This window comes from Schistocerca piceifrons, chromosome 2 (genome assembly GCF_021461385.2).
Source record: "Schistocerca piceifrons isolate TAMUIC-IGC-003096 chromosome 2, iqSchPice1.1, whole genome shotgun sequence".
Lineage (NCBI taxonomy): Eukaryota > Metazoa > Arthropoda > Insecta > Orthoptera > Acrididae > Schistocerca > Schistocerca piceifrons.
This window is the reverse complement of record NC_060139.1, coordinates 660,404,078-660,426,533: the sequence shown is the minus strand read 5'-3', so window position 1 is coordinate 660,426,533 and position 22,456 is coordinate 660,404,078. Positions and strand designations below refer to the sequence as shown.

The following is a 22,456-nucleotide window of genomic DNA, read 5'->3' as shown; positions in this document are numbered from 1 at the left end:
TGCTTAGTACCAAGTATTTGATCAGAATTTTATCTTACACAGAATATACACAGTCTTTTGCAGATGTACATAAGATTTACTTTGTTTAGTTGTGTTCCAAGGAGGTGCATTCCGAGGGTATTCATTATGATGGCACATTGTTGAAATCATACATAAAAGTTGCTTTTTGTAATACATGTCACTGCAGTTGGTGTGGCAAATACTTATTATTGTAAACTGAAGGAGGGAGGAAAAAGAAGAGGAACTATTGATGTCAGCTGCATTGGGACTTCATGCATAATCAGCAGTGATGAGTGAAATTGTGTGCCAGACCAAGATTCAAACCCACGATCAGCTGCTTACTGTACAGTTGTACTAACCATTGCGCCATCTGGACACAGAGTGTATTGCAATTGCGCGGACTGTTTTGGCACACCTCTCAGTTAACCCACAGTCCCACCTAGCATGTCCTCCATCTCGCTGCTTTGAGATTCCTCCCGGAGGTCAAACAAAAGGTGGTGGATTCATTGCCCATGACCGAAAGAACAGACACCAAGCAGAATCGGCAGCTGTGAGATATTTTTATGTAAACTGAAGATGGAAGGGTGAGAAATGAACAGAAAAGGAAGAAGCTATTGATGTCAGCTGAATCGGGACTTTATGCAGAATCAGCTGTGATGCATGAAAATGTCTGCCAGACCGGGATTCAAATCTGGGATCTCCTGCTTACAAAGCAGTTGCATTAACCACTGGACCATCCAGACACAGTGTTTGTCACATTTGCTTGGATTATCTTGGTATGCCTCCTGGCTGACCCACATCTCTACCTAGTACCACCTACCTGCAGTCCCTGTCCATGTCCTCGATACTCGTTACTTTGAGATTCCAGCAGGAGGTCAAACATTGTGCATCTGCACTGAAGGATGATTTAATTGCTCAGTGAGTTGCATCATTTATATGAATGCATAGTGTCTGTTCTTTTTGGGCATGTCCAAAGCAACAGGCACCATGCAGAATCTGGAACTTTTCACATTTTTATGTAAATTGAAGGTGAAGGGGGGGAAAAGGGAAAGGGATGTAAAAGAACTGTTGATGTCAGCTGTATAGGGACTTTATGCGGAATTAGTGGCGATGAGTAGAAATGGGTTTTGAACCGGGATTAGAACTCGGGATCTCCTGCTTTCTAGGCAGTTGCATTAACAACTGTGCCATCCAGACTCAGTGTTTGTACAATTGTGTGAACTATCTCAGCATGCCTCCCGGTTCACCCATATTCCCATCCAGTGCCACCTAGCATCACCTATCTGCAGCCCCTGTCCATGTCCTCCAAGGGAGTTCATATGAAATGAAATGTTTTGGTATGAGGAAGATAGACTTCGTCATTTGCTGCAGCGTAATGTATCTACTTGTTTACTTCTTAGCTGGTGGTTAATTTTCTAATGATATACATGTGACAGTTTCATTACAATTGTAAGGCTGTCATTTATAGAATATATGAACTGGCTTCATGTGATAAATTTAATATTGTCCTATAATTTCATTCAGAGCCCTTAAGTGAACTGCATGTGTACTGTCTGCTAAACTCACCAAGGCTCAGTGTCTGAAACAATAGCAACCAGCATCCAAAATAGCCATGTTTGTTGTTGTTGGTGCATTCAGTCTGATGGCTGGTTTTGTGCAGCTCTCCACGCTAGTCTATCCCTTGCAAGTCTCTTCATCTCTGAATGACTACTGCAACCTGCGTCTATTTGAACCTACCTCTACATTTTTTACCTCCCCACACTGCCTTTCATTACCAAATTTAAATTTCTTGATGCCCCAGGATATACCCTATCAACCAGTTGTTGGATCATGAATTTGTTTTCTCTGCAGTTCAATCATCCAATCTACCCATAAAGTCTCAAACAGTCTTTTGTAGCACCTCATTCTATTCCTGTCTGAACTGTTTATCATCAAAGTTTAACTTTTTTACATGGTTTACTCCAGAGACATACCATCAGAAAAGACTTTCTGACACTCTCTGCATTTTGTATCCTCTCTTCTTCAGCTATTGTCATATATTTTGTTGCTGCCCAAATAGCAAAACTCATAGACAACTTTTAGTGTCTAATTTTCTAATCTCATTCCCTTATCATCTCCTGATTTAATTCGACACTGCATTCCATTACCTTGTCTTACTTTTGTTGTTTTTCATCTGATAACTCCTTTTCAAGATGCTATCCATTTCATTCAACTGATCAATCAAGTCCTTTGCAGTCTATAAAAGAATTACAAAGTCATTGGCAAATCTCAGTGTTTATGTTTCTTTCCCTGAATTTTAATTCCTTTTTGAAATTTTCTTGGTTTTGGTACTGCATGTTTCCAAGGTACAGATTGATAACATCAGAGATAGGCCATAACACTCTCACTACTTTCTCAACTACTGCTTCTCTTGCATGCCCTATGACTCCAGTCTGGTTTCTGTACCAGTTGTAGATAACTTTTGCTCCTCGTGTATTATCCCTGCTGCCTTCAGTATTTAAAAATTGTGAATTCCAGTTAGTATTGTCATAAGCTTTCTCTAAATCTACAAATGCTGTAAACATAGATTTGCCTTTCTTCGACCTTTCTTCTAAGATAAGTCATAGGATCTGTGTTGCCTTTTGGGCTCATACCTTTCTATGGAGCCCAAGCTGATCTTCCTGAGGATAACTTTCACTAGTTTTTCCATTCTTCTGTAGATAATTCGTAACAGTAAAATAATAAACAAAGCATAATAAAGAGTATATTTAAAAGGGTTCTTCGCCACTCTCCCTAGATAGAACTGTCGTAATGTTAAAGCCAGAAATTATTTTGTGGCTTTAAGAATCTTGCTAGTATGGTTTTTATTATTTTGTTTTATAGTTGAGCTGGAAGTTGTCATATGACACAGTTATTATACAAGCAAATATTTGAAAACATTATTTCATCTGACGACAGTACAATAGCATGTCTGTAGGCAGAACTCAGAGTTCATATTACCCACGTCATTACTGATTGTACTTTCATACAGAGACACGTTATTTTAAATGAAAAATGTTTTGATCATATGATATGTAATGTTGTTACATGTGTAATTAACAGTAATTCTGGATAATTTCCCAGACTAATTGAAATATGCAATTGTTAATCCACTGTGTGAGAAGGGTGATTCCACAAATGTCAATAACATCCAGCCAGTTGTTGTTTTTAAATAATTTGTGAGAAGATAAGGTACTTGAGAATTGTCACCCACTTATATGATAATATGACACTTAGCAAATCACAATTCGGATTTCAGGAACAGTGATGTATTGACAAAACAATTCTTAATAATGCCTGTAATTTATTTGTCCAGGGATCATTTTACAGTTATGTTAGATCTGTCAGCTTAATGCAAGAAGAAACATGTGATGCAGGGTGAGTTGGGAGGAAAGGTACACGCTTTGAGGTTGATAGTATTAGTTATTCTGAACAATAAACTTCATATGGACATATGCCCTATTCTGAATGGTTTTCAAGATAGAACACATTTAATGTCACTTTTGTATGTTTTTCTTGAATGACTCAAAAACCACACTCTCCAGCAAAAACATGTCAAAGTACAAAATTAAACTATATTAAATTTGCTGCAAAAAAGGTCCCATTCATTTTTTTCTCTTGAACTAAGGGTTTGTGCGAAGAAAGCATGAGAATGTTGGAGAAACTCGCTTGACGCGCGTGCGCTGTAGCTTACATAGTTTTTGTAGGGCAATTTGAGGTAGTTTCCCAACTTGATAGGTCACAAGTGTTCCATATCAAACTGTTCATCTCAGCTTGCTACCTCAGTATGCTACCTCAAATTGGCCTACAAAAACTACGTAAGCTACAGTGCAAGTGTGTTAAGCGAGTTTTTAAACATTCTCACACTCTCTTCACACATACCATGAATATGACCTTTTTGTAGGAAATTTGATATAGTTTAATTTTGTGCTGTGACATATTTTCACTGGAGGGTGTGGTTTTAGAGTTATTCAAGAAAAACGTACAAAAGTGATATTAAATGTGTTCTATCTCGGAAACCATTTGAAACAGGGCACACATCCATATGAAGTTTTTTTGTTCAGAATCACTAATACTATCACCCTTCAAAGCATGTACCTTTCCTCCTGACTCACTCTGTATATACAAACATATAAAGGTATACTTGAATTTAATGAAGAGAGTACAGGACAGGCCACATTGAAGAAACCATCCAGGCATTTGTCTGAAGTGAGTTAGGAGAACAACAGAAAAAATCAATCAGGGGAGATGGACAGAGCATTAACCACCATCCTCTTGAATTTGAGAAACAAATGCGCTGTCTTAGTTTGTTAGATCGAAGGTAAAGTTCTCTTATGTTTGTGCGTACTTTAAACAAAAGTTAGCTTAATAAAGTAAAACAATTATGCATTGTTAATTTAGTTTAATGACATAAAAATAATCATGCACTGAATATTTAGTCTTCTCTTAGCATTTCATATTTTTTTAAACTATGAAATGACACTAGTTGAGATGTTATGCAACTTATCCAAGGTATTTGACTGCATCACTCACTGCTGGAGAAGCTGATAATGGAATGGGTAAAGATAAACCGCTAACCATTTAGTGAAGGCATTGATCAGCACATAATCAGGAAGTGGAATGTGTTTATGCACCTACCTACTACTCAGTGCCTCCACTATATGGTTGAATCATGGTGTTTTCATTGCAGACAAGGTTCACCACATGCTTGGTTTGCATCTAATTTAAGAAGCAGACTGGAGAAACTTCTGCTCATCTGTTCAAGTATTTCATAGAAAGGTGTCGCATCACTGACATGAGCAATAATTTCAGTCGGCATTCCTCAGTGAGTTACAGTACTAAATTGGAATGTAGTAATGATAACATAGTAAAACATGATGTAGTGGCATCTGCAGAACAATATTTATTGAACACAAGAAAAAAGTACAGGAAGGACTGATAAAAGGGTACTCACACTGATAGTTGTAGGTTAGTCTTGCCATCTGCGGAAGTGTTATAAAAAATCAGTATCCAATTCATAAATGGTTCTGAATCAGTAGTAAACGTGGCATCCCAATGGCATTTGAATAGTATTTGTCTTATATAAGCAGCATCTATGGCCAAGTGTGGCTATTTTTGCAGGGCGCTGCAGTGTGGTTGGTGCCTCTGCTTGACCCAAAGTTTGTAGTGACAGCAGAGAACAAAATTGCTAGCAGTAGCTGCAGCATCTCCATTGGAGCTGCTGAGTGACCTTATTGATGTTTGCACTGACTACACTGGAGCTAGTCTCAACAAAACAGTCTTCTGCAAACTAAGTGACAGACCACAACTCGTTTGCATGCACATTTCCAATATGGAAGTATACTGTGCTATCCCGAATTTTGGAAAAAAAAAAAACACAGGTTATCCTTTTTTGCACTGCCACAAGTACAACACCTTTGATTAACATAAAGTAACAGCAAGATATAGCAAAGAGGGTAGAATGTTCTGAACTCTTGTGTGCAGAGGTTGATGAAAATGTTCTGGAAAAGCAGTATGGTGGAACTATTGTAAAGTGTAGATTCCTCTACTTATGGCATAAGATTACTGTCAATTTCAGGTAGAGGGATATTCTTAAGTTAGTGTTCTGGGGATACTTGAGGCATCTGGAAGCAAACTGCAGTAAAATCACTTTTTCTCGAAAATGAGTTGTTGCCACCATTTTGAAGCAAAATTGAGTGGATCCATTGCACGATGAAGTAGCAGAACTTGGTGTATCCTTAGCAAGTGCCATTACCTAAGAAGATTTGATTATGCAAAACTTGCTTTGTACATGTTATGTCTTTTGTCTGAATAATGCTGCTTTCCCAGCTTATTACTTCATGAATGTTGGTTTTAAACCAATGTGTGGCAGTTTTGTCAAATTTTCCCTACTGCACACTACTGTAAAACAAGAAACAGTAGCATGCCAGCTGTTACAAAGCCATATTGGTGAGTTTTTCATGGCTTGGCTTGTTTGTGAGTGCATGGAGAACATTTATGGTGTTTTTGTTGAATAAAAAGTCTTTTGTCATATTCTCCATAAATATGGATGTTAATGATGGAATACATGTACAATCAATTCCAAAAGTTCAGCAATGCATAGCACGTGAGGTAAGATTCAGTTGTCAACTCCCATATTTTGTGCCATTACTCTGCATGAAAATACACTCCTGGAAATTGAAATAAGAACACCGTGAATTCATTGTCCCAGGAAGGGGAAACTTCATTGACACATTCCTGAGGTCAGATACATCACATGATCACACTGACAGAACCACAGGCACATAGACACAGGCAACAGAGCATGCACAATGTCGGCACTAGTACAGTGTATATCCACCTTTCGCAGCAATGCAGGCTGCTATTCTCCCATGGAGACGATCGTAGAGATGCTGGATGTAGTCCTGTGGAACGGCTTGCCATGCCATTTCCACCTGGCGCCTCAGTTGGACCAGCGTTCGTGCTGGACGTGCAGACCGCGTGAGACGACGCTTCATCCAGTCCCAAACATGCTCAATGGGGGACAGATCCGGAGATCTTGCTGGCCAGGGTAGTTGACTTACACCTTCTAGAGCACGTTGGGTGGCACGGGATACATGCGGACGTGCATTGTCCTGTCGGAACAGCAAGTTCCCTTGCCGGTCTAGGAATGGTAGAACGATGGGTTCGATGACGGTTTGGATGTACCGTGCACTATTCAGTGTCCCCTCGACGATCACCAGTGGTGTACGGCCAGTGTAGGAGATCGTTCCCCACACCATGATGCCGGGTGTTGGCCCTGTGTGCCTCGGTCGTATGCAGTCCTGATTGTGGCGCTCACCTGCACGGCGCAAAACACGCATACGACCATCATTGGCACCAAGGCAGAAGCGACTCCCATCGCTGAAGACGACACGTCTCCATTCGTCCCTCCATTCACGCCTGTCGCGACACCACTGGAGGCGGGCTGCACGATGTTGGGGCGTGAGCGGAAGACGGCCTAACGGTGTGCGGGACCGTAGCCCAGCTTCATGGAGACGGTTGCGAATGGTCCTCGCCGATACCCCAGGAGCAACAGTGTCCCTAATTTGCTGGGAAGTGGCGGTGCGGTCCCCTACGGCACTGCGTAGGATCCTACGGTCTTGGCGTGCATCCGTGCGTCGCTGCGGTCCGGTCCCAGTTCGACGGGCACGTGCACCTTCCGCCGACCACTGGCGACAACATCGATGTACTGTGGAGACCTCACGCCCCATGTGTTGAGCAATTCGGCGGTACGTCCACCCGGCCTCCCGCATGCCCACTATACGCCCTCGCTCAAAGTCCGTCAACTGCACATACGGGTCACGTCCACGCTGTCGCGGCATGCTACCAGTGTTAAAGACTGCGATGGAGATCCGTATGCCACGGCAAACTGGCTGACACTGACGGCGGCGGTGCACAAATGCTGCGCAGCTAGCGCCATTCGACGGCCAACACCGCGGTTCCTGGTGTGTCCGCTGTGCCGTGTGTGTGATCATTGCTTGTACAGCCCTCTCGCAGTGTCCGGAGCAAGTATGGTGGGTCTGACACACCGGTGTCAATGTGTTCTTTTTTCCATTTCCAGGAGTGTATTAAGAACTACGTTATCAGCATATCTGTAAACAGTAATTTACACTGTGATGTGTTAGATTCTTCAGGACTTGATCGGCCTGGCTGGCATCTAAGAACCTGGGTGTAGACGTTGGACGAGATGGTCGGCCTCCTTCTTGAGTGTGTAATCTAATCCTCACTCGCATCATTTGTTGATTGTCTCTGTTTTTACAATTAACTCTTTCAACAAGCTTCAAGAGGAGTAAGATTTACAATAAACTTTTTACTTATCTTCTTTTTCCATAGTTGGCTCCAGTTCTTTACGTCTAGGGGCTGATTCTTGAAGCTGAAATTTTTGACATTATAGGTTCTCATGGCTCCAATTGATGTAATAAGTTCTGAAGAATTGCCTGAGTTGGATTTTTTTTGTTTTACTCAAAATTTTATTCTCTCACATTTTTCTATATCACACTGTCCTTACAATTTCCACTTCAACAAAGCCGAAAATTACATTGTTCTTCCAAAAAATAAAAGCACATCCAAACACATGAGAGGCATGTCCACTGCTACCTCACTCTGCGGTACTAACAATATTACAAAGGGCTTACAAATTCTCTTGACACATTAATTTCTGTTAATTTCTATTAATATTTTATAAATGAATCCAGAAATAAATTTAATAAATTGCACTGAATTGCATAATTAATAATAGAAATTTTAAATGTGTCAAATATTTTGTAATTTCAAATGTTTCTAAAGGAAAATAATTTCAACTGTGCATTCAGAGCTAGTACATATCAATTGTAACAGTGAAAATAAAGTAATTTCTTTTTATGAATTTTAGTCTGAAAAATAATACATCGTGTTCAAAATCATATTAAATTCTTGTAGAAAACCAGCTGAGATATTATTAACCTATTCAAAATTTGAAAAAAATATTTTTGGTATCTATTACTTCTGTTGAGGGAAGGTAATTTTATAGGAGAGAGTCCCTTTACAGTATCCCCCCTCAAAAAATTTCGAAACAATGTGTGTACAATATTTTGTGACTTACTATCAGGTTTGCCAAACGGTGTACAAAACGATGCCAAAAGATGGAATACAGATGTATAGAAATATTTGATACATAACGTATTACAGAAAACATATAAAAATATCTACTATACAAGTCATAATTTATACATATATCAGGATATGGCATTCAGATTTTCAGATCTGTGGAACATTCTCTCACAAGACAGTTGACACAAAGTCAAAACTACAACATTATTACACTAAACTACAGAAATAAATGCAGAGACAAGGCAAATTATGACAACTACAAATTGCAAGTTTACGTCCATAAAATCACACCTTCAGAATCTTCAAAAGAGAAGAGAGAAAAAATTTATAGTCTAAGTGTGCGAAGAGTGAGCCAACTCAAAAAACTCATGACTATGGATACAGATCAGAAGAATATACTCAATCATGAGTAGAAATAGAACATAAAATCAATCAGCCACATAAACCAGAGTATTTGAGGATATGTTGACCCATGAAAGGACAAAATAATGAAAAAAAAAAATATTAGGGACTATGCTTATGATGTGGGGACCGACCCTTGAATCCGAAACTCACCAGGTACAAAGCAGCAAAAAATGTTTTGACCCAAGAAAATGAATAAAGCTCATAATAATATCAATAAGTTCAATCATATGTAAGGAGTAATTATAAGAAGCACCTAGCCTCAGTCAATAGTTGCACACATTCCTTGAATAAACACACTTAGTTGCGATGACCAAGGGTACCCAAAATGGAGTTAAGCATGAGTTTGCTCACAACTTAAGTTCCAATCAGATACAATATTGCAGTGCTCAGGATAAATACAGTTAATAAGAGTCATAAACAGCTTTGAAAGATGACATAATCGAGTGTGGACCAAAATCGGTATATGAAATCAGACATGTATACACCTTGTTATATTTTCTGTACTAGTAAATATCATCCACACTATTTGCTAATTGTTCATACAAACTAACCTACATACGTAGAGGCCTAGAAGATACATTTACAATTGATAAAAAAATACATACTGATTTAAAGTTACATAATGTATTGGGAAGTCAGTCCCCCTACTTGAAAAAACATACATTTTTGTGTATTAACGCTGTCTTTGGCAGTATTGGCTAACAATTTACAAATCTCAGTCACAACACTGATGTAGTTGACAGATGCTGAGTACATTACCCAGCACCTGTGATCTCTTGTAAGTCGACTGGACCAGCAGGGTACAGCCATACAGCACTGTGGGAGTGGGTCCACCCACATCTTTCGGTTTCCTCCTTAGATTTCTCACCACACGGTCCAACGGATTGGTAACTTCCTGTCTAGCATTCACATCAAATTCTGAAACATTGTTTTGTGTATTAAATATGCTGTTTAATACCTTCCTCATATCACACGGCATATGCTCTCCCTATTTATATTCCAAAAACAAGTATGTAGGAATTATGTCAGATAGGATTAAAAAGATGATCACATAAGAAACTTTAATAAACAGAGCTAAAGCAATGAAAAAATGAACTAATAAGGTGATACACACAGATATACTAAGATACTATTCCCAATTTTTACAATATTTAATGGCATTGTCCCAATTTCAAAATTGTAAAAGGATCTACTCATTTAGTCTCATGGCATACACGTATCAAATAGTTTCAAAAACATAGCGTATATTTTCTTCCAGACTAGGGATCATTAAGCATCCCTGTTCATAGATTTACCAAATTGCTTTGCTTACCTTTAGTTCTTCTTATCTTTACATCTACAATGGGCATTTCCACAAAATTGTAACTATACTGGATCTTGTCTCTAAATTGTTCAGATGTGCCACAAATTAGGTTACCTGTCTTAATCAACAGTTACCTTCCCACTGATCAATCTTAATCTTAATGTAAGGCCACCTAAAATCTGAACCATCTTCTCTGTTATTAGACACTTCATGCAAAAGATCACTTTCAATTTAATCAAATACTACACCCACACTGTCGTTATAGGGTTTTATCAACTTAAATGTTATCATAGCATTACTGTGGTTACTCATGTTGTCAGGTAAAGATTGAACATAATGAATGGATTCCATAGCACAGCTAATATCACTTATTACAGAAGGAACACAAAATACATTACTGTCAAAATTACACTTCCTGCTTAGATCTTCTTTCACTTATTCCATCAATTTGGATACAAATTTTGACTAACCACAGCTAACTTATTCCAGAATCCGCAAGTTTCCCTATCTTTTTCAAGTCCTTAAAAGCTTGTTGTGCCCTTTCTACAGCTTCAGCTACATGAGGCTCATCTGATTCTGACGGAGGCAACAGGTCAAATCTATTTTCAAGATTTATGACAAAGCTGTCTGATGCTCTCCTTTGCCTGTTCCCCCTATTACCTGTTGCCACTGAACAGAGGTGGGAAGTGGCAACAGGTGATAGGGGGAACAGGCAAAGGAGAGCATCAGACAGCTTTGTCATAAATATTGAAAATAGATTTGACCTGTTGCGTCAGTCAGAATCAGATGAGCCTAATGTAGCTGAAGCTGTAGAAAGGGCACAACAAGCTTTCAAGGACTTGAAAAAGGTAGGGAAACTTGTAAAGAGAAAGAAAGTTCTGTTGTTAGGTAGTTCCCATGGTAGAGGTGTTGGCCAACTACTGCAGGAAAATCTAGGTCCAGAGTACCAGGTCACAAACTTTTTCAAGCCTAGTGCAGATCTGGGTCAGGTAACAGAGGATGTAGGTTCTTTATGCAAGGATTTCACAAAGGAGGATGCCGTGATTATAGTGGGTGGTCCGGGAAATAGCATTGACAGAGACTCTGAATATTCCATAGAGAGTGACCTGGTGAAGATAGCATCAGCAATGAAGCATACGAGTGTGGGATTTGTGTCTGTGTTGAGACGCCATGATCGGCCTCATTTCAACTCTTCTGTAGGGAGGGTGAACTTGGAGTTGGAGTGGCTGCTTAGGACGGATATAAGGTCCCATATTGGTTTGATTCCTGTGGATGCTACCGATAGATGGGACTACACTAGGCATGGCCTTCACCTCATTAGGAAAGGGAAGGGAAAACTGTCGGGGTTGGTTGCAGAAAACGTAAGGTGGGACACTGTCGCAAGTGGTAAAATACCAGTGGTCACAAGTGTCAGAGGGATGCCTTTTTTAGGATAGGGAAGGGGGAAAGAAAACAAATTTTAAGAGAGATCGGCAGACACACTCAGTTTGAGAAAACAGATGAACAGGAGTCAGATTTTAGCATACAGCCTCCATTTAAACAATGTTTAACAGAAAGTAATCAGAAACTGCCAGTTCATCTTCGCCAAAGCAGTTATAATCCCATTAGTATGCAGTATCAGCTATCTTTATTACACCAGAACATTCCGGGACTCAGAAATAAAGTTGATGAACTACTCATTTGTATCGATGAAATGAATTCATCTAACCAAATTGACATAATACGCCTCTCTGAACATCAAGTGACCACTGGTATAGATATGTTACACATTTCAGGATTTAAGCTAGCTTCCTACTTCTGCAGAGTAGATATGGATGTAGGAGGAGTTGCCACATTTATTAAAAACTGTCATAAATTCAAGAACATTGACATTAATAAATTCTGTTTGGAGCAGCATCTAGAAGCATGGGCAACAGAAGTAGAGTTCCATAACAGATCCTATATAATAGTAACTATTTACCGAGTACCTGCAGGAAATTATAATCTATTCATAAATCATCTAGAAGCTCTTTTGGGTTATTTAACAGGAAGAAACAAAGAAATTTTGATTGCTGGTGACTTTAATACAGATTTTCTAATGCAATCTTCCAGTAAACATTCACTACAGTTAGCAATGTTGTCTTTCAATCTAACTCACACTGTAAACTTTCCAACTAGGATCACTAAATCCTCAACGACAGCCATTGATAACATTTTTATAGACAAATCAAAGGAACAAAATCATATCATAAAACCTGTTATAAATGGACTATCAGATCATGACATGCAGCTCCATGTTTTAGATGTAAATTCTAAGCAGATTATCAAGACTGCTAAATCTGAGTACAGGAGAGTAGTCAATCAACCAAAAATTGAGTGTTTTAGAAAACTGCTCAAAGATATGAACTGGAAAGATGTTTATAGTGCTCATGCCCATCGGTTACTAATGTGTCATCTACCCTTAGTGCTATTTGCTCCTGTTCCTTTCTGGTTCTACCAGTGTCCTCTTTCACTATATCCCATATTGTCTTTAATTCGTTCCCTGACATTGCTATCTTCTTCTCATAGTGCAGTTGTTTAGATGTCTGAATTACTTTTTTTAATATTTTACAGTATTTACAGTATATAACACATTCATGAACAATGTCAGTACCATGTTTGAAAACTGTTTTCCTCTAAAAGTTACTCAAATTAAACAGAAGTCTATACTAAAACCATGGATTACACAAGGAATAAAGATTTTCTGTAAGAAAAAAAGAAAAATGTATCTGTCGACCAAGAATAGCTCCAATGCTGATGATTTAGCTAAATACAAGGAATACTGTAAAATATTAAAAAAAAAAAAATTCAGACATCTAAACAACTGCACTATGAGAAGAAGATAGCAATGTCAGGGAACGAATTAAAGACAATATGGGATATAGTGAAAGAGGACACTGGTAGAACCAGAAAGGAACAGGAGCAAATAGCACTAAGGGTAGATGACACATTAGTAACCGATGGGCATAGTGTGGCAAATCTATTTAACAAGTACTTTATATCCGTTACTGATAGAATGGCATTGTCAGGATCAGTAAATAATGCCCTTGAATATCTGAAACTAGCCTTTACAAATAGCTTCAGGTACATGAATATGTCACTCACTTCACCCAAAGAAATAACTTCCATAATAAAATCTTTAAAAACAAAGCATTCTAGTGGTTACGATGAAATATCGACAGAGTTAATTAAGGCATGTTCTTGTGAGTTTAGTACAATTCTAAGTTACTTATCTAACCAGTCAATTATAACTGGGACATTTCCTAACTGGCTAAAATATGCAGATGTTAAGCATCCATTCAAGAAAGGGGATAAAGAGATACCATCAAACTACAGACTGATTTCACTTTTGCCAGTATTCTCAAAAATTTTCGAAAAAGTAATGTACAGGCAGCTCCTCAACCATCTGACCACAAATAACATATTATCAAGAACACAGTTTGGATTTCTGAAGCGTTCTGATATCGAGAAGGCTATTTACACCTACAGTGAAAAATGTACTTAATTCATTAAATAACAATTTACAAGCAGCAGGTATTTTCTGTGATTTGTCAAAGGCATTCGATTGTGTGAACCACAACACCCTTTTAAATAAATTAGAATTCTACGGTGTCACGGGCAGTGCTGCAAAATGGTTCAAGTCATACCTCGCTAACAGGAAACAAAGGGTATCAGTGCAAGGGACTAGTGAATTAAGTCATCAGTCATCATCAGAATGGGAAGAAATTACAAGTGGTGTTCCACAAGGATCCATCTTAGGGCCATTGCTTTTTCTTGTGTACATTAATGGTCTCTCATCAGTTACACTGCGAGAAGCAGAGTTCGTTTTATTTGCAGATGACACAAGCATTGCAATAAATAGTATGTCAAGTGTAGTTCTAGGAAGATCTGCTAATGATATTTTCATGGATGTTAATAAATTGTTTAAAGCCAACTCACTGACATTAAACTTCAAAAAGACTCACTATATGCAATTCAGAACCTGTAAGAGGTTTCCACCCAGCATATGCATAAAGTATGAAGAAGAGCAGATAGAAGAAGTTGACAGTCTTAAATTCCTGGGATTACAACTTGACAATAAATTCAGTTGGGAGGAGCACACCACAGAACTGCAGAAACACCTTAACAAATCTGTATTAGCAATTCCAGTGTTAGCAGACATAGGTGACATAAAAATGAAAAAGCTTGCATACTTTGCCTTCTTTCATTCCATAATGTAATATGGTATAATATTTTAGGGTAACTCTTCAAGTCAAACAAAAGTTTTCAGAGTCCAAAAGCGTGTAATACGTATTATTTGTGGAGTAAATCCACGGACATCCTGTAGAAACCTCTGCAAAGAACTGGATATATAACTACTGCCTCTCAGTATATTTACTCCTTAATGAAATTTGTTCTAAATAATATATCTCTTTTTCCAACAAACATCTCAGTTCATACATACAATACCAGGAACAAAAATGATCTGCACAAGGACTTAAAAGTACTTACTTTAGTTCAAAAAGGGGTCCACTACTCAGGAACACACATCTTCAATAATTTGCCAGCAAACATAAAAAATTTAGTTACAAATAAAGATTAGTTTAAAAGGAGCCTGAAAGACTTACTAGTGGCCAACTCCTTCTACTCAATTGACGAATTTTTTAATAGAAACAAATGATGTATTGTATATATTCATACTATTAGTATTGTTATTTCAACTTTAAAAAAAAAAAAAAATTACATGTTCCGCATCCATTAGGATCTCCTCAGCACGGATCTATGGAAGGAAAAACTAATCTAATCTAAACATTTATCTATGTTATTGTCAATCTGTCCCAAACAAACTTAAAAAAAGTTTTCACCTTAATTCTCTAGGCTTACGGATAACAAACCTTAACTTTTGGATCATTACTCTGCATGACATTAATGAAAAACTGCTTTGACTGGACTGGACTTCCATGAATCTCACTAACATCATTACATACACCACTTACCTCACCTGTTTTGTCAACATCACACACAAATACCTCTGAAACTTTATTATTCTTAAACTCCACAAATATGTGATACTCATCATCATCATATTCTTCTTCCAAAATTACTTCTCAACAACATCATTAACAACAGAAGTCTGTTTGCCATCAAAGTTACTTACCTCACCTACATTCATTTGCAATAGGCTACCAGTCTCAGACTTACCAACCTCAGTTATTTAACAACTCTCATTCAATCTACATAAAAAATACCACCTAGTTCAGATCCAATATAGTCATCACCTGATTTACATACATCAGTAACACTGTTTTACAACAATAAGAAGAAATCATTAGTACATACTACATAAAAAATTTTCACTACTCTCACATTCTGGTTTGTGATTAGCACCTACATAACTATAATTAAACATAGTATCCCAAAACTTTTGATCAAAACATAAATGAGAAATCTGATATTCCTTCTGTTCAACTTCAGATACTCATGCCATATTGCCATATTATTGTCTAATTGCAAGTGTAAATTGGGGGTCCTGTACTTGTTGTGTTTCCTAGCCCCAAAACAGTGGACCTCCATTGAGGCGGACTGCTGTTTCCCAAGTAGTTACTTCTATATTGTTTCTCCTATTAAATTGCCCATGGTTTCCCTCATTATTTCTATCCTGCTGATGTTCAAAATTTCTGTCTCTATATTAGCATCTTGATCTTTATAGAAGTTACCATTATCTCCGTTTCTGTTGTTATTCCCATTGTGATTTCTATCATTATTATTGTTATGGTACATACTTCTTTCCACTGCCCCATCCAGCCTCTCAACATATCGTAAATATTGTTCAAGACAATCATCAGGCCCATGTACTAAATCCCACTGCAACCTTTCTGGAAATCTCCTTTACGTGCATCAATCAATTACATTTTGTCAAATGGTTTGTCAAGGCATGTTAATTTTTTAAGCTGATTCTTACAAAACTCTTTGAGAGTACTGTCTCTATTCCTACAATTGGGACCATTCAAAAATTCACTTTTAATTCTCCCCTGTTCAGCTTCCAACCAAAATTTATTTAAAAAACTTTTTTCAAAACTTTGATATGTTTCCCACTGATTTAAATTTAAATTTACCCATGACAGCACTTTGCCTTCAACATATCTTCTAACAGATTTAATTTTTTAATTGTCATTCATGCCTGACACAAAACTCTCTCTACAGTGGTGGAGAAAATCCACTGGATGTAAATTGTCTGATGGAAAACTTTTAATAGGAGTGTTAGACCATGCAATACCATTGTTTGAACACAGAGTTTTGTGAATGCAATTTTCCTGAACTGCTGAAATCTTTTGATCTAAAAAATTTAAATTAGTTTGCATATTGTTTCCAACACTGAAAATTTTTTGGTCTAATCTGATGATGTTTTGTTCCATTTTTTCCACTATGGCTTTTTGTTCAACTCTGACGTCATTAACATTCTTTAACTGTCTTTCCGATTCAGTATCAACCCATTTTCCAAAATAATAAATTTATTTTCTAAGATATCATTTTTTTCATTCACACTTTTTAACACTTCTGACAACTCAGTTTTTAGCTCTGAAACCTGATTACTGAGTTGGTCCATTTGCTCTTTGACCCTGTCCATTTTACTATTGTTTTCAGTTCTTATTTCAGATAACTAATAACTGCACTAAATTTGCTGTTGTTATCTGTCTTCATTTCCTCTAGTGTTGCCAAAATTAACTGCAAAATATCCGTTTCTATTGTTTCTTTGCTGTCTACGATTTCACTAGCCTCTGACATGTCCTAACTGGGTCCCATAACTTTCACTTCTACATTAAAGCTACCCTCATCTCTATTCAGTTTGCTAACAAGCACATGAGTGCACAAAACAAATTAATTTCACAAATAGTTTGTACTTATATTTCCTTTTTGATGTCCCTGAATATAGCTGTAAATTCCTCTTTCATTCGATCTGGTCTGTCATTGTTGGTAATGCATCGTCAGTGTTGATACGACTTTGTTAGGCAGCTCTCAGTCTTATTTCTTCACGTGATCAGAAATTCATTTACACATAAACTGCAGATGACACAAATCACTCTCCCTTCTTCTGCAGCAGACAAAATTTCATTATTAGTCAATTGATCCTGGGCAATGCCACCACTTATAATCTACCTCTCACTCACACCATTTGTTGATTGTCTCCGTCTTTATGGTTAACTCTTTTAATAAGTGTCACGGGGAGTAAGATTTACAATAAACTTTTTACTTATCTCCTTTTCTCATAGTTGGCTCCAGTTCTTCACGTCTTGGGGCTGATTCTTGAAGCTGATATTTTTGGCATTATAGGTTCTCATTGTTCCAGTTGACATAATAAGTTCTGAATTTTTTTGTTTTACTCAAAATTTTACTCACTCACATTTTTGTATATCACACTGTCACAATTTCCACTTCAACAAAGCAAAAAATTACATTGTTCTTCTGAAAAATAAAAACACATCCAATCACATCAGAGGCATGCCCACTACTACCTCACTCTGCGTTACTAACAATATTACAAAGGGTTTACAAATTCTCTTGGCAAATTAATTTCTATTACTATTTTATAAATGAATCCAGAAATAAATTTTAAAAAGTTGCACTAAATTGCATAATTAATAATAGAAATTTTAAATGTGCCAAATATTTTGTAATTTAAAATCTTTTCTAAAGGAAAATAATTTCAACTGTGAATTCAGAGCTAGTACATATCAATTGTAACAATGAAAATAAAGTAATTTCTTTTTATGGATTTTAGTCTGAAATATAATACATCGTGTACAAAATCATATGAAATTCTTGTAGAAAACCAGCTGAGATATTATTAACCTATTCAAAATTTGAAAAAAATATTTTTGGTATCTATTACTTCTGTTGAGGAAAGATAATGCTATTTAGAGGAGGGCATCATTTTACATGTGGGACTCAATGTTAGTGGGCTACCGTGGCCTTAAACAGTCATGTCTGTGGTAGCTGCAACCTGCTAGCCATCAAAGTTCTTGCACTTGGGAGGGTTGATCTTGTGTAGTGGGCATCTTACACTGACGTGTTCGCCTGCGCACTTCACACTTTCCTTGGGGAAGGTACAGTGGTGTGCCATGTGTCCCACCCCCTTGGCAACAGAAGCACTAGGGAGGGCCTTTCTTGTTCCGTAAATGTTCAACAGTGACCAGAGTGTCAGCTACCCTCTGCATAAAAAAGAGCTTCTTGTTCTCACAGTTGCTGTTGGTGATCAGCAGTTAGTGAAGGCAACTCTCTCTGTGTGTGAGTGGATTTGATGCACATCACTGTGCACACACCAGATCCGATGTCCTCCAGGGCTTTCTTTTTCAGAGTTCAGGGCCTGTGTGTTTTGAGAAACCCTAGAACACTGGCCTGACGCAATTGACTGGGACAGCATTATAAGCCTAGGAAGGAAGTGAGAGCTTTGTAGCTTCACTTTGACTTTTCTGAAATCTTCAGCATTTGGAAGGGGGAAGTACACGTTTCCATCTCCTGCGCCCCTCATAGTGAAGAATGCTGTTGTCCACTCTTTGATCTGCTGCAGGAATCCTTTGTAGTTCTCCTCAACCTCCACAGTGGTGCATGAAAGCTGATGCTCAGATCGCCTGGCAGGGAGTGCCAAATGAGAGCTGACCATGTCTTCGATGGGTTGGTTTTTGGCCATTCTTATGGCTGTCCTCTATCCAGCCACCAGTGATTGATAACTGTTGGCGACTGGGATGATGGTGGCTGCTTCTGCGGCCAGAATTTTTGGTCAAGTATAAGAATTTCTCAGGGTTAAGTAACAATTACCTCACCTAGTGAGTAAAATTAAGTGCTCAGTGATCATAGAATAGTTTCCAATTAAGAATAGATGTCGACAGTCGGTGTTGGAAGGATGCAGTTGCTGATGTCGTTAAGCCACCTAGTCAGTGGCACTTCAGATTTGCCCTGTAAAACGGGTTGTGATAACCAGAAGTAAACATGGAAATGCAATAGTAAGAGATAAAGTGGCATATAGAATGGACACTGCTGAAGGAAAAGGGATATGCAAATATGGCAAAGCAATGGAATCAAATGTTATCCAATTTGGAAGAACCTTAAAAAAAGCAAAAGTGGGGGACAAAAATCTTGCTTTCTACAAGAATGTAATCTGTGCTGTCAACAATACAGAGGAGGACTCAGACTTTGAAATCCATCCAGAGGATAAGGTGTTGCCAGGAATCATCTTGCGAATGTTGCAGTTCCTCTTTCTGTGCTTGTTAAGAAAACTGGAGAGAAATTATGCCTTATACAAGACACCTTTGTTGTTTCTTTTTTAAACCCTCATCACCAGTTTTGTAAAAGCCTCATTGGTACTGCTATGGAGGCCAAGTTGCCACTGTTCTTATGGTAGGCCAAGTTTGTGAGATCGTAGAATGGCTTCTGGTGAAATACACCACTAAGACAATTTCTCCCTGCCACTATTACACACCTGTACCCCAGGGTCAGGTAACAGGATTGGAGAATGAAGGTTCTACAACACTCCAACAAAGTAGTAACAAAGTCACACAAATGAGTTAAAAGTTTACTTATCTTTTGACTTGTTGAATAATGAAGTCTGCAACACTGTTTGTAATATAACACAAAAAAGGTCCTGAATGGCTAAGTGCAGATAATCATAAGTAAACTTAACAGTACATAGAAAATGCAATAATAACTACTATCTGTACACGTCTAAGAGTTCACTAGATGACATTCTCCGTCTAAGTCAGACCTGGTCGATGATCTGTAACCAAGTGCGGTGAGAGCTGCTTTTCTATCTGCTGAGTGGGCTTCTGCCCATCGTTGTCCAGTCATTGGTGGATTGTACTCGGCCAGCAATTGGCCAAGGCGAAGTTAATACTTTCATCCTCAGCACCTCCTGTGGCGCTTGTGCAACTTGCACTAGTGGCGAGTCTCTACTGCACGGGCATCAGTAAGCTTCTTTGCACCTGTGGTGTTGTTGCCTGGGCTGTGTCTTGTTCGGATGACACAGCAGCTTTCACTCAACGTGTTTCAGCACTTTTTTGCCATCTTCAATGGGTTTATTTGTTTATCTTCCTTCTTACATGAAGCTATTTGATATTTATGCCAGTTGCTTTGGATCTGCTATGCAATCTACAGCTTATCACAGTTCTTGATGTTGTCATGTTCTTGCTTTCTTTGTGTTGAGGTAACACACTTATTTCTTGTGCTTCTGTCATCACACATTGCTTTTTAAGATTTATTCACTAAGCTTGCTTGGTGAACAAATCATGAAAAACAACACAAATAGTGAAAACACCACAACATTGAAAACTATGACAAGCTGTAAATTGCATATTAAACTCAAAGCTACTAGTATAAATATCCATTAGTTTCATGTGAGAAGGAAAACAGACAAATAAACCCACTGATGATGGCACAAAAAATGCTGAAACATCTCTGCTTGAAAATGAAACAACAGAGATGTCTTGCATAAGGCAGAATTCCCCTCCAGTGAGTTGCACTGTAATTTAGAAGGTACAGAATAGGACTTACAGTTTGTGATGTTTTAACTACTTTTAGTCTTCTGTGCATCACATATTTGTAATCACAGTCAACTATAGTCATTAACTCAGTTTCTTTTCTCCTTTGTGTCAGTATTAAGGTGTCTTTCTACTGTTAACTTATGATAATATATACACATCCATCTTTACAGAAACAAAACTTTGTAGATCTGTGGGAACAGGTGCAAAACTTGATGAAACCAAATTATTTTAAGTTATAACTAGTAAAAGAAAATCCGAATATTTCAAGGCTTGTCAGAAATACACTCCTTAGGTATACACAAATCTGTGATGAAAAGGAATTCCATATATCTGCCATACGAAGGAAGTAAGTAAGAAGTGTTTCGCATTTCCTAAAAAAAAAAAGTTTGGATTCAATCACTGTGTTTTGCTTCTTGATGTGCTAGAGGAGAATGATATGGAATAAACCATTAACAAATAATTGATTCAGTACATAAAAGGAAATAATTAGAAATATGTGTGGGATTCACACTCAGACATCTTATGTTAATCTCTGTAAGCAGGGGAATATTAATTTCAGCTTCATAATACATTTATTCACAAATGAACAATCAGTTTGATTTTTATAGCAGTGGTAATACAATACTAAAAAAAAATTAACTGTGCTGTTCTCTAGTGAAACTAACTGTTGCAGTGACGGAGTGTAATTCGTAACTGGTATGCGCTTTGGTAGTTTATACTGGTGGTTTGTGGCTGAGCACCTGAAGGATAATTTGGAAAATATTTCGAGTAGATTTCCCCACCATGTTATGGTTCTGGGTGGAAATTTTAATCTGCCGGATATAGACTGGGAGACTCAAACGTTCATAACGGGTGGCAGGGACAAAAAATCCAGTGAAATTTTTTAAAGTGCTTTATCTGAAAACTACCTTGAGCAGTTAAACAGAGAACCGACTCGTGGCGATAACATATTAGACCTTCTGGTGACAAACAGACCCGAACTATTTGAAACAGTTAATGCAGAACAGGGAATCAGCAATCATAAAGCGGTTACTGCATCGATGATTTCAGCCGTAAATAGAAATGTTAAAAAAGGTAGGAAGATTTTTCTGTTTAGCAAAAGTGACAAAAAGCAGATTACAGAGTACCTGATGGCTCGACACAAAAGTTTTGTCTCAAGTACAGATAATGTTGAGGATCAGTGGACAAAGTTCAAAACCATCGTACAATATGCGTTAGATGAGTATGTGCCAAGCAAGATCGTAAGAGATGGAAAAGAGCCACCATGGTACAACAACCGAGTTAGAAAACTGCTGCGGAAGCAAAGGGAACGTCACAGCAAACATAAACATAGCCAAAGCCTTGCAGACAAACAAAAATTACGCGAAGCGAAATGTAGTGTGAGGAGGGCTATGCGAGAGGCGTTCAATGAATTCGAAATTAAAGTTTTATGTACTGACTTGGCAGAAAATCGTAAGAAATTTTAGTCTTATGTCAAAGCGGTAGGTGGATCAAAACAAAATGTGCAGACACTCTGTGACCAAAATGGTACTGAAACAGAGGATGACAGACTAAAGGCCGAAATACTAAATGTCTTTTTCCAAAGCTG

The 22,456-nt window shown here is 37.9% G+C and overlaps 1 protein-coding gene across 6 annotated transcripts in view; it reads left to right on the top strand.

Moving 5' to 3' along the window:
• Positions 1–22,456, top strand: part of LOC124776982 (mitochondrial dicarboxylate carrier-like) — a 153,011-nt gene that overhangs the window by 31,586 nt on the left and 98,969 nt on the right. The gene's annotated exons all lie outside the window — the stretch shown is intronic.